This window comes from Lactuca serriola, chromosome 3, assembly GCF_051521515.1.
Source record: "Lactuca serriola cultivar US96UC23 chromosome 3, Lser_US96UC23_V15, whole genome shotgun sequence".
Classification (NCBI taxonomy): domain Eukaryota; kingdom Viridiplantae; phylum Streptophyta; class Magnoliopsida; order Asterales; family Asteraceae; genus Lactuca; species Lactuca serriola.
In genome coordinates, this window is record NC_136410.1 from 61927998 (window position 1) to 61941517 (window position 13520).

Below are 13520 nucleotides of genomic sequence, written 5' to 3' on the forward strand. Positions count from 1 at the left end.
GGGTTGATTGTTGAGCCCCTTTGTCTCAAACTCTAGTTTATAGTGTTTTGAGCCTAGATCTCATTAGCTACACGTAAAGTTTGCCACTTTACGTAAGGAATAGGCTTTAGAAGAGTGGATCTACAGTTTGGAGTCCATGCATGACTCAAAAGTCATCTGCATGTATGTAGATCTGAATAGACTCGGCGAGTCCTTCGAATGGACTTGGCGAGTAGCTTGAAGATGAGGAGGAACTCGACAAGTGGGATGAACAGCTCGTCGAGTCGGATGAAGTTAAGCATGAACTCGGCGAGTTGGAAGAACAACTCGACGAGTTGGTTGAAGATTGCCTTGGACTCGGTGAGTCTATTAGTGGACTCGGCGAAGTCAGGCCGCGAAACCCCAAACCCTTCGAGTTGAGACTCGAATCAGTGAGTCGGGTGGTGACTCAGCGAGTTGGTCAAGACAGGACTTGGAACTAGCTGGACTCGGAGAGTCGAGTCGCGAATAGAAAGACCCTAAGCATATGAACTCGGCGAGTCATTAGGAGGACTCGGCGAGTAGGGTTGACCCGGAAGGTTGACTTTGACCAGGATTTTGACCTTGACCAGAGTTGACCTAGTTGACCTTTGGAGGTCAGTTGGACTAAGTGTTATATGGATATTGATAGCTCGGAGAGCTAGAGGAGCAGTGGTTCAGGAGATTGTCGAGTAGCAGCCAGAGGTTTATCAGCAGAGCTCAACAGTTCAGGTGAGTTTCTTTCCAGTAGGAACGGGTCTAAGGCCACAATGCCGGCCCGTTCAGTTAGCAGTAGTTTCTGGACTTCGGTCCGATGTAGTAATTAGCATGTTTGATGCCTTCGTGGCTCAGACAGGATTTATGTGTTATGTGAACCGGGCTACGGCCCGATGTAGTATATATGTGTTCATGCTAGTGGATATGTTATGCTATATCTAGTTAGCTTCGGACTTCGGTCCGATGTAGGGGACAAGGTCCCAGTCAGCTTCGGACTTCGGTCCGATGTAGGGGACAAGGTCCCAGTCAGCTTCGGACTCGGTCCGATGTAGGGGACAAGGTCCCAGTCAGCTTCGGACTTCGGTCTGATGTAGGGGACAAGGTCCCAGTCAGCTTCGGACTTCGGTCCGATGTAGAGGGCAAGGCCCCAGTTAGTCCGGACTTCGGTCCGATACAGTGGGCAAGGCCCAGTATGTGCTTTATATGTTATTGTGTGGTATGTGGTAGATTGGAGGAGCTCACTAAGCTTCGTGCTTACGGTTTTCAGTTTTGGTTTCAGGTACTCGGTTTTCAAAAGAGGAGCTCGGAAGATTACAGTGCACACACTATAGTCAGTTAGCCTGGGGATGTTTGACTCTAATAATGAGATTATGTTTTAAGTTAATACTCCAAAATTATGTTATGACTTATGATACAGTTTTGTACATATGGTTTTAGTAATGTTTTAAAAGAAATTTTTAGTCATGATTTTTGGGTCGTTACACTACAGTTTGGAGTCCATGCATGACTCGAAAGTCCTCTGCATGTATGTAGATCTGAATGGACTCGGCGAGTCCTTCGAGTGGACTCGGCGAGTAGCTTGAAGATGAGGAGGAAATCGACGAGTGGGATGAACAGCTCGTCGAGTCGGATGAAGATAGGCATGAACTCGGCGAGTTGGATGAAGATTGCCGTGTGCTCGGCGAGTCTGTTCTTAGACTCGGCGAGTCAGGTCGCGTAGTCCCAAACCCTTCGAGTTAAGACTCGAGTCAGCGAGTCGAGCAAGGACTCAGTGAGTTGGTCAGGACAGGATTCGGGAATCTGTAGACTCGGCGAGTCAGGGGCTGACTCGGCGAGTCAAGTCGCGATTGGAAGGACTTTGAGCATAAGAACTCGGCGAGTCAGTAAGTGGACTCGGCGAATAGGGTTGACCTGGAAGGTTGACTTTGACCAGGACTTTGACTTTGACAAGAGTTGACTTAGTTGACCTTTGAAGGTCAGTTAGACTAAGTGTTATGTTGATATTGGTAGCTCGGGGAGCTAGTGGAGCAGCAGTCCGGAGTGAGTGGTCAGGTAGCGGTCAAAGGAATTAGCAGCAGCAGTTCAGCAGTATCAGGTGAGTTTCCCTTTGTATGAATGGGTCTACGACCACAATGCCGGCCCATGTAGTTATGAGTAGAAGACCCAGGAGTTAGCCTTAGGCCCAGTATGCTAGTATGATATTCGGGACGAGGTCCAATGATAGAGGGCGGGTGCCCAAGGAATGGTTTATGTGATAGTTTATACTTGTTGTCTGTGTGATACTTGTATGTGCCTGGTAGGGAGGTGAGTGTGGGCGAGATCCCGTATCTCACCAATAGCAGAGTGTGGATGGTGTTCCACATCTCAGTAGCAGCAGAGCAGGGGCGAGGCCCAAGTCAGGAAAGGAGTGAGTGTGGGCTGGGCCCGTATCTCACTACCAGTAGGAGCATGGACGGGGTTCCATGACTCATCAGTAGCAGGTCAGGGGCGGGGCCCAGAGATAGGCGAGGCCTTAGGACAAGATCCGTTAGTATGTGTTTAGCTTATGTGAGATGTTTATGTGCTATTATATGTTAGTGGGCGAGGCCCTGTGATAGGCGAGGCCTACGTGAAACAGATCTGTATCTGAGTGGGGCTCGAAGCCAGGCGGGGCCTGAAGCGGCGGGGCAGTTGTAGCGGGCGAGGCCCAAGATAGCGGGTGCGGCCCAATATGTGCAGTATGTGGTTATGCATGGTATGTGGTAGGGTGGGGAACTCACTAAGCTTCGTGCTTACAGTTTTCAGTTTTGGTTTCAGGTACTTCCGGTAGCGGATGATGGAGCTCGGGATGATCGCATGGCACACACCATAGCTTAGACAGCTTGGGAATGTTTACTCTGATAACGAATATGTATTTTGGAAACTAATACTTTGTTTATGTTTGAAAACGATGAATTTGCTTAACGTAATGTTTTATTAAATGAAATTTTTAGTCTTGAATTTTGGGACGTTACAAGTTGGTATCAGAGCCTTGGTTTGAGGGATTCAGACATGCTCTCGAGCGTGTCTAAACTCCAACTGAGGGATTGGTATAGAAGTTTTCAAAATGAAAAGACAGTTTTGTAAAAAGAGAGTTTTGGGAAAGAAAACAGTTTTAGTAAGGCAAAAATAATTCAGAAAGAAAAGAACTTTGAAAAGAGAAAAAGGGTGTGGTGCATGCAATCAACCGAGCTCAAGTAAGTACCCCAAAATACCCATACAAGTTTATGTTATGATTATCAGTTGATAGAACAGTATGCTAGATTAGGACTAAGGATCTAGGAATGATGCCTTATGTGCCTATTATATGTGTTTGAGCTGCATGATAGTGCTGATTAGACAGTAGTAGGATAGCCTGTTTAGGTTATGCCTGAGTTTATGAGTTTGTGTTGCATGCTAGTTCAGATTCTTGCTATGTGGATATGATTGCTTGAGTATGTTATGGTTAGATTTTCCCTTGTCCGAATGCTGCTTGCTTTGTGCATTGTGGGATTTTTGAGTGATGGGAGTTAGCCATTAAGTGGATACGCCACGTCACATGTGATCAGGGTGGAATAATCTTAGAGTGCTGGATTTGGCCCTATTGCGCAGCTCTCGTTTGAGTCCAACCGTTGTAGGGACGAGTCCTTTACTTGAAGGATTATCTGAGCCTCGTCACATGTGATGATATCCAGGTGATGGCTAATTGGCATCACAAGGAGACCTTCAGCAGCTGAGGACTGGTTGAGTTGAGTCAGAGGTTTTGTTGGGTCAAAATATGGTTTATACTTTACTTTTCTGGGCATTGTATTTTTGTGTAATAATTGTGGAGTTTTCGGTCTAGTTTACGGCCGTAAACACCTTACGGCCGTAAACTCATTTATGGCCCATATGTTTTCGGCCCATATCCAACATGTATAAATAGAGGTGTTAGGGTGAGGAGTAAAGATTGATGAGATTGATGAACTAGAAGTAGTTTACGGCCAGAGAGAAACAGAGAGAGAAATCGTGTGTGTGAATCTTTTGTATCCGGATTATAATTCATATCAATACATACAAGATTCATATCAATTCTTCTTCTACTTCTCTTCTATTTTTGATCTTATATCATCCGTTTGATTGGGATTCCGCACCATCAAACGGATCTGACTGATACACAGGCAGATTAGGGACTTACAATTAGTATCAGAGCCAAGTTGTATCAGTAAAAAGGTTTTATTTTGTTTGGAATCGAATATTCTGTGTTTACGGTCCAAGCTTACGGCCGTAAACACCGAGTTCTTGGGCCGTAAACTCTATTTGGGGCATTATTTGATCTTATTTTCGAAATATTTTTGCATTTTTGGATAGATCTCGCAAAAATAAGGGGGGTTTGTTCTTTGTGTTTTTCATAAAAAGAGGTTTTTGATCGAGTTTTGGAGCTTCAAAATCGAATTTTCACGTAACCGGAAACTATTTACGGCCGGCGGCGGCATTGGTGTTTGCGGCTAGGGTTTCCGAGCTTGCGGCTCAGGGTTTGCGGTCGGCTTGTCTGCGGAGATCTCGGCTCGGCAGCGGCTTGCGACTAGGCGGCTTACGGATCTCGACTTGGTGAATCGCGGCTCGGTAGCTCGGCTCGGTGGAAGAGGGCTCAGCTCAGCAGCTCGCGTTAGCGCCTTAAAAATCGAAAGGGTTTTGGGGGTTGCCGGGGTTCGAACCCGGGACCTCTAGTTCACAAGGCAGCCACTTAACCAAGTCGACCAACTGATTGCTTGTTCCATTCCTCCGAAAATTAAAATATAACCCGTTTTTCTCGGTACCAATTTCACATTTTTAACACTTTTTACCCCAAAACTCAATTTCTTTTAATTTTAAATTCCTCTTTCATATAAAAAAAAATTAATAAATAATAATAATAATAATAATAAATTGTTTTTATTTTTTTCTTTATTTTTGACTTTTTATTTTAAATTTTGATTTTGACTTTCAAGTTTGACCTTTGATTTTAAAACTTGACTTTTTCGTTTAACCTTTAAAATTTCAAATTCTACTTTTCGGTTTGACTTTTAAGTTTGACTTTTCAAGTTTAGACTTTTGAGTTTAATTTTTAAAATTTGACTTTTAAGGTTGACTTAAAAAAAAAAAAAAGAGGCATTTTAAATTTGACGTTTGCTTCTAGTTGTTTTTTAATTAATTGATTTTAAAGTCTACAAGGGGTTTGAAAACATGAAAGAAAGTCGTCAGGATATGTTAAGTCAAAATTTCAACTTTTTCGATTTTATCCCTGGAGAAACCTTGGAAGCTCAGTTGCAGCGATTTACTACACTTACTAGTGAGATGAATATAGCCGGGATCTTCTTGACTAAGTCCGAGATAAACAAAAAGTTGCTAAATTCACTTCCGAAATCGTGGGATATGAACGTGGCTATCATCAAGAAGACAAAAGATCTCAATCGTCTTAGTATTGTTGAAGTAATTGAAGAGCTTGACGCTTTAAAGAGTTCTGTAAACCTTCCGGTCAATGAAGTGTCATGTTCTCATTCATGTGAAGTTTCATCTTCTCAGTCATGTGAAGATACGATTAAATTTCTTCAAGAACAAATTGATGTATTTAAAAGAGAAGTTGAGGACTTGAGATATGAAGGATATCAACTCAGGAAAGGACAGAAACCCCTGAAGGCTGAATTAGAAGCTAAAACCAAGGACTTTAGGAAACTTCAGGAAGACTACAGTAACAAATGTGAAAACTATGATTATGTAGTCAAACAAAATGCTGAGCTAGTGGCTGAAGTTGAATCTTTGAAAGGAAAGTTTGAAACTGCCAAACTTGATGTTAGAAAATATGATTTCTCAAGTGAGGTGGTTGCAAATATGATAGACCAAAGCATGCAGTTTAAAAGGAATCAACACAAGGGTCTAGGGTATGATAGTGTACCTCCTCCTTACAATCATAACTACACATCCATCCCTATGAAACAAGAAGAAATTGACAGGGAGGCACATCTTAAATACGGAAAACCAGCTGGATTTGTGTCAGGAGGAGTTATTAATGTTGAAAATATTGATGCTTCTGTTACATGTGCAGGTAAAGTAGCAGAGGATGAGAACAAGGAGATTTCTTCTAAACAAACAAACGACCCCCTGAACTCTGAATCTGTTGCTTCTAATCAACCTCCCATTGGTAAATATAGGCCACCATTTCAAGCTAAACAGAGTGCCTGTTGCAATTGTGCGTGTGGGAAAAGTAAGAGACAAGGCAAGGATATGCCACCAGGGGCAGGAAGAGACAACTCCCCAGTGAAGAAAAGGACATGTTTTCACTGTGGAACACCTGGACACATTGCCAAAAATTGTCCTAATCGCGCGTATGTTCCCTACTACGCACAAGGATGGCAGAACACGCCAAGAGGGAGATACTCCAAAAGAAACCCCTCAAGGTCACGCTCAGACATTGATGACTGGAATGCCAAGAAGGCCAAGAATTCAACTCCCAAGGCCAAGAATCCGAATCCCAAGGGCAAGAAGGGAATGCCGGCCAAGAAGCCAAATCCAAGAGATGCTCCTGTGAAGCCAAAATCAAAGTCATCTCAAAGGCCAACATCAAGATCAAAAGCAAGCATTGAGCCACCCATAGGATCGAAAAAGAAATGGGTTAAACCCAACTACAAATGGGTTCTGAAGGCTCAATCTCCCAAATCAACTAACGATTCTAATGTTTCTACATCTTCTGTTTGTGACAAGCAGGATATGTCATGGGAGAGAGTATCGTGCGTCGATGACAAAGGTCGACCCGGTTTCAAAATGGAATGGGTTTCGAAGACCAACTGATCCCGCTCTATGCTGGAGCAGCTATGGAGGCATATCATCAGACTTCGGTTTGTTGGTAGTGGCTGCTCCTGGCATATGATTGGGGACATCTCTCAACCGTACAACACTCAGAACATTGTTTGAGAGCATGTGTCCTTTTTGCGGGCAAGGAAGAAAGGAAGAGATCACTCACGGGGTTTGTGCTTAATGACATGAAGAATTTTCGGATCTGTTCTGAGATTATGCGTGCTGTTCTCAGACCTTCTGGATGCAAATTCAATCGGTGACTTACGGTTTGCGTTTTCTTCTCTAATACTCCTAAGTTTTTTCTTAATCTGATTCGCTTTAAAGTCTAATTTTTGTTTTAGGATAGTTTAAATTTGCGCATTTACTTTCGTTTCTCTCCTATGCACAAATTTAGAGGAAGAAATAAAAACAAAACAAAAATTAGAAAATTTAAAAAAAAAAAATCCAAAAACATCAGAAAATCAAAAAAATATATTGGTTATGAGTCTGTGTTTGAGGGAGATGTTTTGGGAAGTGATATTATCAAGTGATAACAGGCAACCTGAGTCTGCGTAACATACCCGAAGTTGAAGGGTCTATGCTCTGACTTGATGCGTCGGTAGGCACGAAAAATTTTAAATGGACTTGACTAGAGAGAGTTGAACTTAGGAAATTTATAGACTTGACAAATCTTGACCTAGTTAGATACGTTCAGCCTGACAATACGACGCTCGGATAGGTTGAGCAGGGAGATATATATGGGAATCTACTCGTCACATTAAATGAACCCGTACTTGGAACCGTGGTTTAACTTTTCCTTGATGTGCGGATTCTGTCCTTAATTCCGGTTGGATGGGGCGACTGGTAAATTCCGATAAATTAGGTCTGTAGAAAATCGTTTTCTTTCTTTCTGTCTGTTAGTCATATGTTGTCTCCTTTGCGTGACTTCCAATCCGACCTGGTACACAACATATGCAACTCTATTTCTCTGCAGGATATATATATGTGTGAAATGTATGTGTGAAATACTTCTCATCTGTTAGCCATATGCTGTATCCTTTGCGCGACTTCTAATCCGACCTGGTACACAGCATATGCAACCTTCTTCTTCTCAACCCCTCTAAAGTAGTTAGCAATAGAATTCTGAATCTCTTCTCTCTCTGAATGATTGTTTGCTCACCCGGTGTAAGGAGTACTCTGGAAGTTCTTGATGGCTGGGGCATATCAGGAAGCGGGAAACACGTTCCAGTACACCTAAAAATTGAACTCATACAGATTGTCTGTAGATCTCGCTGCTCAATTTAGGTGGACAACAATATCCCTGGTCGTCGTCAGATGAATGGACCTTAAGATATAGTATCTAAGAAATTAGGATCAGATATAATTTTTAGGAACTTATGTTCACCTTGTCTTGTATCAAATAGTATGTCCTAAATTTGTCATAATTTTTCGTGTTTAAGTGGACGACAATATCGACGATCGACCAGACAAAGATGTGAATATGAAAGGTACCGACAAGTGGATAAAGGTTGTCTAAAAACTTTGATCCCAAATCACTCTTAAAGTTAGATATTATTTTTATTTTTGTTAAATTTGTCATAGTTTCTTCTAATTTAAATATTGGGGGAAAATTAAAAATTAAAAATAATGAAAATTAAAAAAATCAAAAAATAAAAAAAATCAAAAATAAAATAAAAAAAAATTAAAAATCCAAAAATAGTGTTATTTCTGTTTTATTTTCTTGTTTAGAAAAATCAAAAATCCAAAAATATTTTTCTTTCTGTTTTAATTTGTGTGCTAAGTTTTCTTTTAGTTTTGTTTTGTCTTGAAAAGTGATTTCAGGTATAGATAAGACTCATGGAGTTTGTGTTGAAGATTTCTGAGCCAAAGCCTCGTCCGTGAGCATCGAAGAATTCTCATTCGAAGGAGCAAGAAATGAAGATCATTCTTTCAACATTCAATTTTTCAACCCCAGAAGCAAGGTGAAGCTGCAATTGAAGATTATGTGACGGATTGCATTGAAGCCTCCTCAATCAGTCTGCTGCTATCGTTGTACCTGCTGAAGTGATCTAGAAGTACAGTTCTCTCTGATGTTCTCTCTGAAGATTCTCAAGCTGAAAGCGCCATCTTTCGAGAATCGGTACAAGAAACCTCCTCACCCAATGTGCGTTCAATGCCAAATTCTGAAGAAAACCTCAAGTGCTCAAGATGAAGTCATTCATTGAAGATTCATATGTTCATCCTGATGCTGTGAAGAAATCGAAGGTTAATGATGAAGCCAAGTTCCCAATGAAGATTATCAAGAAAGTCAGCTACTTTTTAGGGGGAGCTTGTTGGGTCATTAAGAAAAGAAAGCTATAAACCAAGGGGGAGATTGTTGGGTCACAATATGGTTTATACTTTACTTTTCTGGGCATTGTATTTTTGTGTAATAATTGTGGAGTTTTCGGTCTAGTTTACGGCCGAGTTTACGGCCGTAAACACCTTACGGCCGTAAACTCATTTACGGCCCATATGTTTCCGGCCCATATCCAACATGTATAAATAGAGGTGTTAGGGTGAGGAGTAAAGATTGATGAGATTGATGAACTAGAAGTAGTTTACGGCCAGAGAGAAACAGAGAGAGAAATCGTGTGTGTGAATCTTTTGTATCTGGATTATAATTCATATCAATACATACAAGATTCATATCAATTCTTCTTCTACTTCTCTTCTATTTTTGATCTTATATCATCCGTTTGATTGGGATTCCGCACCATCAAACGGGTCTGACTGATACACAGGCAGATTAGGGACTTACAGGTTTCCCTAGGGTAAGCCTAGGATGAGATAGTGCTGGGAGCAGTAGTAGTGGATAAGGGACCTGGTGGAGTCAAAGCAATTCCTGAGGAGAGTATGGATAGATATGGAAGGTAGTATGGGCCCGTACTACTGAAAGCAAAGGATCCGTACTTGATTCGGGAAGGGCCAAGACAAGATCGGGGACCTATTAGGGGGTGTGTTTGGTCTCGCAGCAGTGATGAGTTTTCTGATAATGGCTGTGTTATATGTTTCAGCATGGTGACGTTGCGAGAGAGACCAGCGGGCGGATCAGGCGCCGGAGAGGGATCAGGCTCGGGTTCAGGGGCCGAGCAGCTCGAGGAGCGGATGAGAGAGTTGATATCAGCTGAGGTTACGCGCAGTATCCTAGCTCAGACTCCTGTGATCTTTAGCACGGTCAAGGAGGGTACACTGGAGATCTTGGATGAGAGGCTGGGAGCCTTCCGTACCGAGATGATGGCATTGTTGGGAGCGCGTACCTTGAAATTTCGAGAGTTCAGGGCTTGAGGGGCACCAGATTATCATGGGGCTAGGGACCCCATTGCTAGCAGCAAATGGTTGGCTGATGTTGCCAACGCTTTTCGTACGAGCAAGTGTCCCGAGGGGGACAAGGTTAGGCTCGCCTCCTGTCTTCTGAAGGACAGAGCGAGGGATTGGTGGGAGGAGATTAGTCATGCTTTGGGGGATGATGCCGCGTTGGACGCGATGACTTGGAGCGATTTCTCGGCCAGGTTCAGGGCGGAGTTTTCGCCGATTATTGAGGTGCAGCAGCTGGCACGAGAGTTTCAGGATTTGATGCAGACTACTGAGACTGTGGCGGAGATCACCGCCAAGTTCAGGGAGAGGGCTCTTCTTGTACCGCAGTATGTCGCGGATGAAGAGATGAATAAGGCTCGGTACCATGAGATGTTGAGGGATGACATCAGGGAGTTCGTGAGCAGATCCAGCTGTAAGACGCTGGAAGATATGATTTCTCAGGCTAGAGAAAGGGAAATTGATTTGGAGCAAATCCGGAAGAGGAAGCCGGATGAGGTTCAGGTAGCTGTGGGTTCGGGCAAAAGGTCCAAGGGATCGGATTCGAGAGCGAGGGATCATCAGGACCGTAGTCGGTGCGGAAAGTGTGGCAGGGCGCACAGGGGCGCGTGCAGGAGTGGTAGCGGTGGTGAGTCTGGCTGTTTCAAGTGCGGTCGGACTGGTCATTTCAGCAGGGATTGTACTGTTACCACCGCGCAGGGATCAGACTTGATATGTTTTCATTGCAACCAGCGGGGCCACAAGAAGGCCCAATGTCCCAGTTTGTTTTCAGCAGGACGGGTGGTGGCACCCGCCCCTGCAACTTTGAGGATCACGGATGGCCGTCAGGGCCAGGTAGAGGCACCTGCGGCAGGGAGCAGGGCTTTTCAGATGACGACCTTGGAGATGCGAGCAACGTCGGACGTTGCAGGTATGCAATTTTCCCATTTTCAGTTCTTTTATTTGTGCATGATTTTATTGTTATGTTTCTGCATCATTATCAGTAAAAGTATTTTATTTTGAGTGGTTGATTGTGATCGAGTTATATGCCATCTACATACCTTGGATATTTGTATGGTAGTTAGGGGATGTGCTCTAATGAAGAAGGTTTCGAAGGATGCAGTAACTGTAGCATGCTTGGGAGAGATTTGGTACGTCTCGCTAAGTTCGGAGTGGTACAACGATTATGATAGATTGGCTAAATCCCTAGCTATGGCGGGCTTGGGTTCCTCAGTAGATGGGTTATGGAATGGTAGCAAAGATCGGGATCTCTTTTGAGTATTGAGCAGCAAGGGGTAAGCAGGATCGAAGTGGGGGAGAATCCTCCGGGTGTGCCCAGAGAGGAGCACGCAGACCCAAAATGAGTACGTGACCTCCGAGAAGGAAGAGAAGTAGTTCAGCGTTTCATGGATTGAGGATTTCAGGGTTGGGAGTTTGAGAAACTCCCCATCAGCTAGTGTGTGTGATGGTAATGGTTAGTTATGGTTGAGAATTCAGGTTGTGGATCGCCCGTAGGACTCGAGGGAGTCGGAATGAGGATCTTGAGAGCTAATGGCACATGGGTGCCTTCGTTCTAACAGTCAGCAATGGATGGTGATGTAAGACTACGGGTAAGCCGTAGAATTCCTTACTAGTTTTGTTAGCGGAGTTGGGGCGAGGCCCTTATCTCCTAGTGATCATATAGGGATCAGGAATGGGTAGTGGACGAGAATGATATGGAGTTTGCCTGTATAGCCCTAGAGGGGTGAGACCTTGGGAGAGGCCGCTCTAGGATATAGTTGGGTGAGACCCGTGGGCGAGGCCCGTATGAGATTAGCAGTATAGATGAGACCTGGGATCAGGGTTGCTCAGTAGTATGGTTGGGTGAGACCCGTGGGCGAGGCCCGAGCGAGAGTGATTAGACTAGTGGGAGTAGAAGGATAGATGCGGGTGGGACCCGTGGGCGAGGCCCGTGAGTTTTAGCAGCACAGGTGGGACCTGGTAGGGACCTTAGTGTCAAGTTAGGGGATCGAGAATCCTAGGTTTGTAGTGCCTGAATGGCAGAGTAGATTGAGCAGTTATAGGTGGTCGAAGTTCTTTGGAAGTCATTGGGAGCGACTAGTGGTGGTGTTGGGACTAGCTACCGGTAGGAGCCGGTAATCCAGTCACTGATAGGTTGGTAGGGACCAGGGTGGTCTCAGTTCATCTGGAAGTCAGAAAAGGAACAACAGAATTGTCAGGCAGTGGCAATGCGAGCGTGCATCGCATGGTGGAATTCAGTTAGTTGATCGTGGGGTGCTCTGCACCAAACCATAGTAGAAAGAAATGCCCAGTGGATACTGGCGATAATGACCCGTACTGGTAAGCAGGGGTGATGGAGTTGGTGAAGGATAGGGCCTTCACAGTGATAGAAGGAATAGTTGGTTATGGAGCATTGCCTTGGGGAGGCAAGGAAATCGAACAAGGAAGGAAGTGGAGAACCCCTATGGGTTCAGTGTAGTACTCGGTGAGTACCAGAAGGATTTTCGGTTGAGTAAGTTCTGTTTCTAAGTTGTTCAGGGTCAGGTTTGACCTGAGGGTTAACCGCGAGGTTTATGTTAGTCAGAATGACCAAGTGGAAGACCAGCGCAGGTAGGCGGCAGGTGTTGGGATAATTGGTGGGTATTGGAGGCGGATCGCAGGCGGTGGACCATGGCAAACTTCGAGGACGAAGTTTAATTTAAGTGGGGGAGAGTTGTAACACCCAAAGTTTTGAAGGCCAAGAAAGGAAAGAAAACCCTAAGTTTAGGGGTCGACTCGGCGAGTCCAAGGAGGGACTCGGCGAGTCCGAGCGGGATCCGAGTCGAGGAGTAAGTGACCGACTCGGCGAGTCGGCCAAGTGGACTCGGCGAGTTTGGTCTGTGCGTGGAAAACCCTAAATTCGGGACTTGGAGCCTATATAAACGTCTTAATCTTCTTCCTAGGGCTCCTTACTACCTCTTAAGCCCTGGATATCAAACCCTAGCCGCCATATCCTCTATTTGAACCATTTATTGCCTTCAAGAGTGCATTTAGCTTGGAGCAAGAAGAAGAATCTTGAGAGTGCAAGAAGGGGGCTGTAGATCTGGGATTGGGAAGACATTTATGAGCTTTTGGAGGTATAAACTAGTTCATGGACCCTTTTTGCATCTAGATTTACGTGTGGTTGTTGGGGCTCTTTAGCCATAATGATATTATGTTGAGTTAGGAGCCGGATCTGGAGTTGCTACTTCAGATCCAAGTGTGTTATGAGCTGGGGAAGCATAAAGTATCAGCCCTTGAGTCGATTTTGAAGCCCCTTGGCGTTAAACCCTAGTTTATGGTGCTTTTTGCCTAGATCTCCCTCTCTACACATAAAGTTTGCAACTTTACGTGGGGGATAGGCTTGGGAAGGGTAGATCTACAGT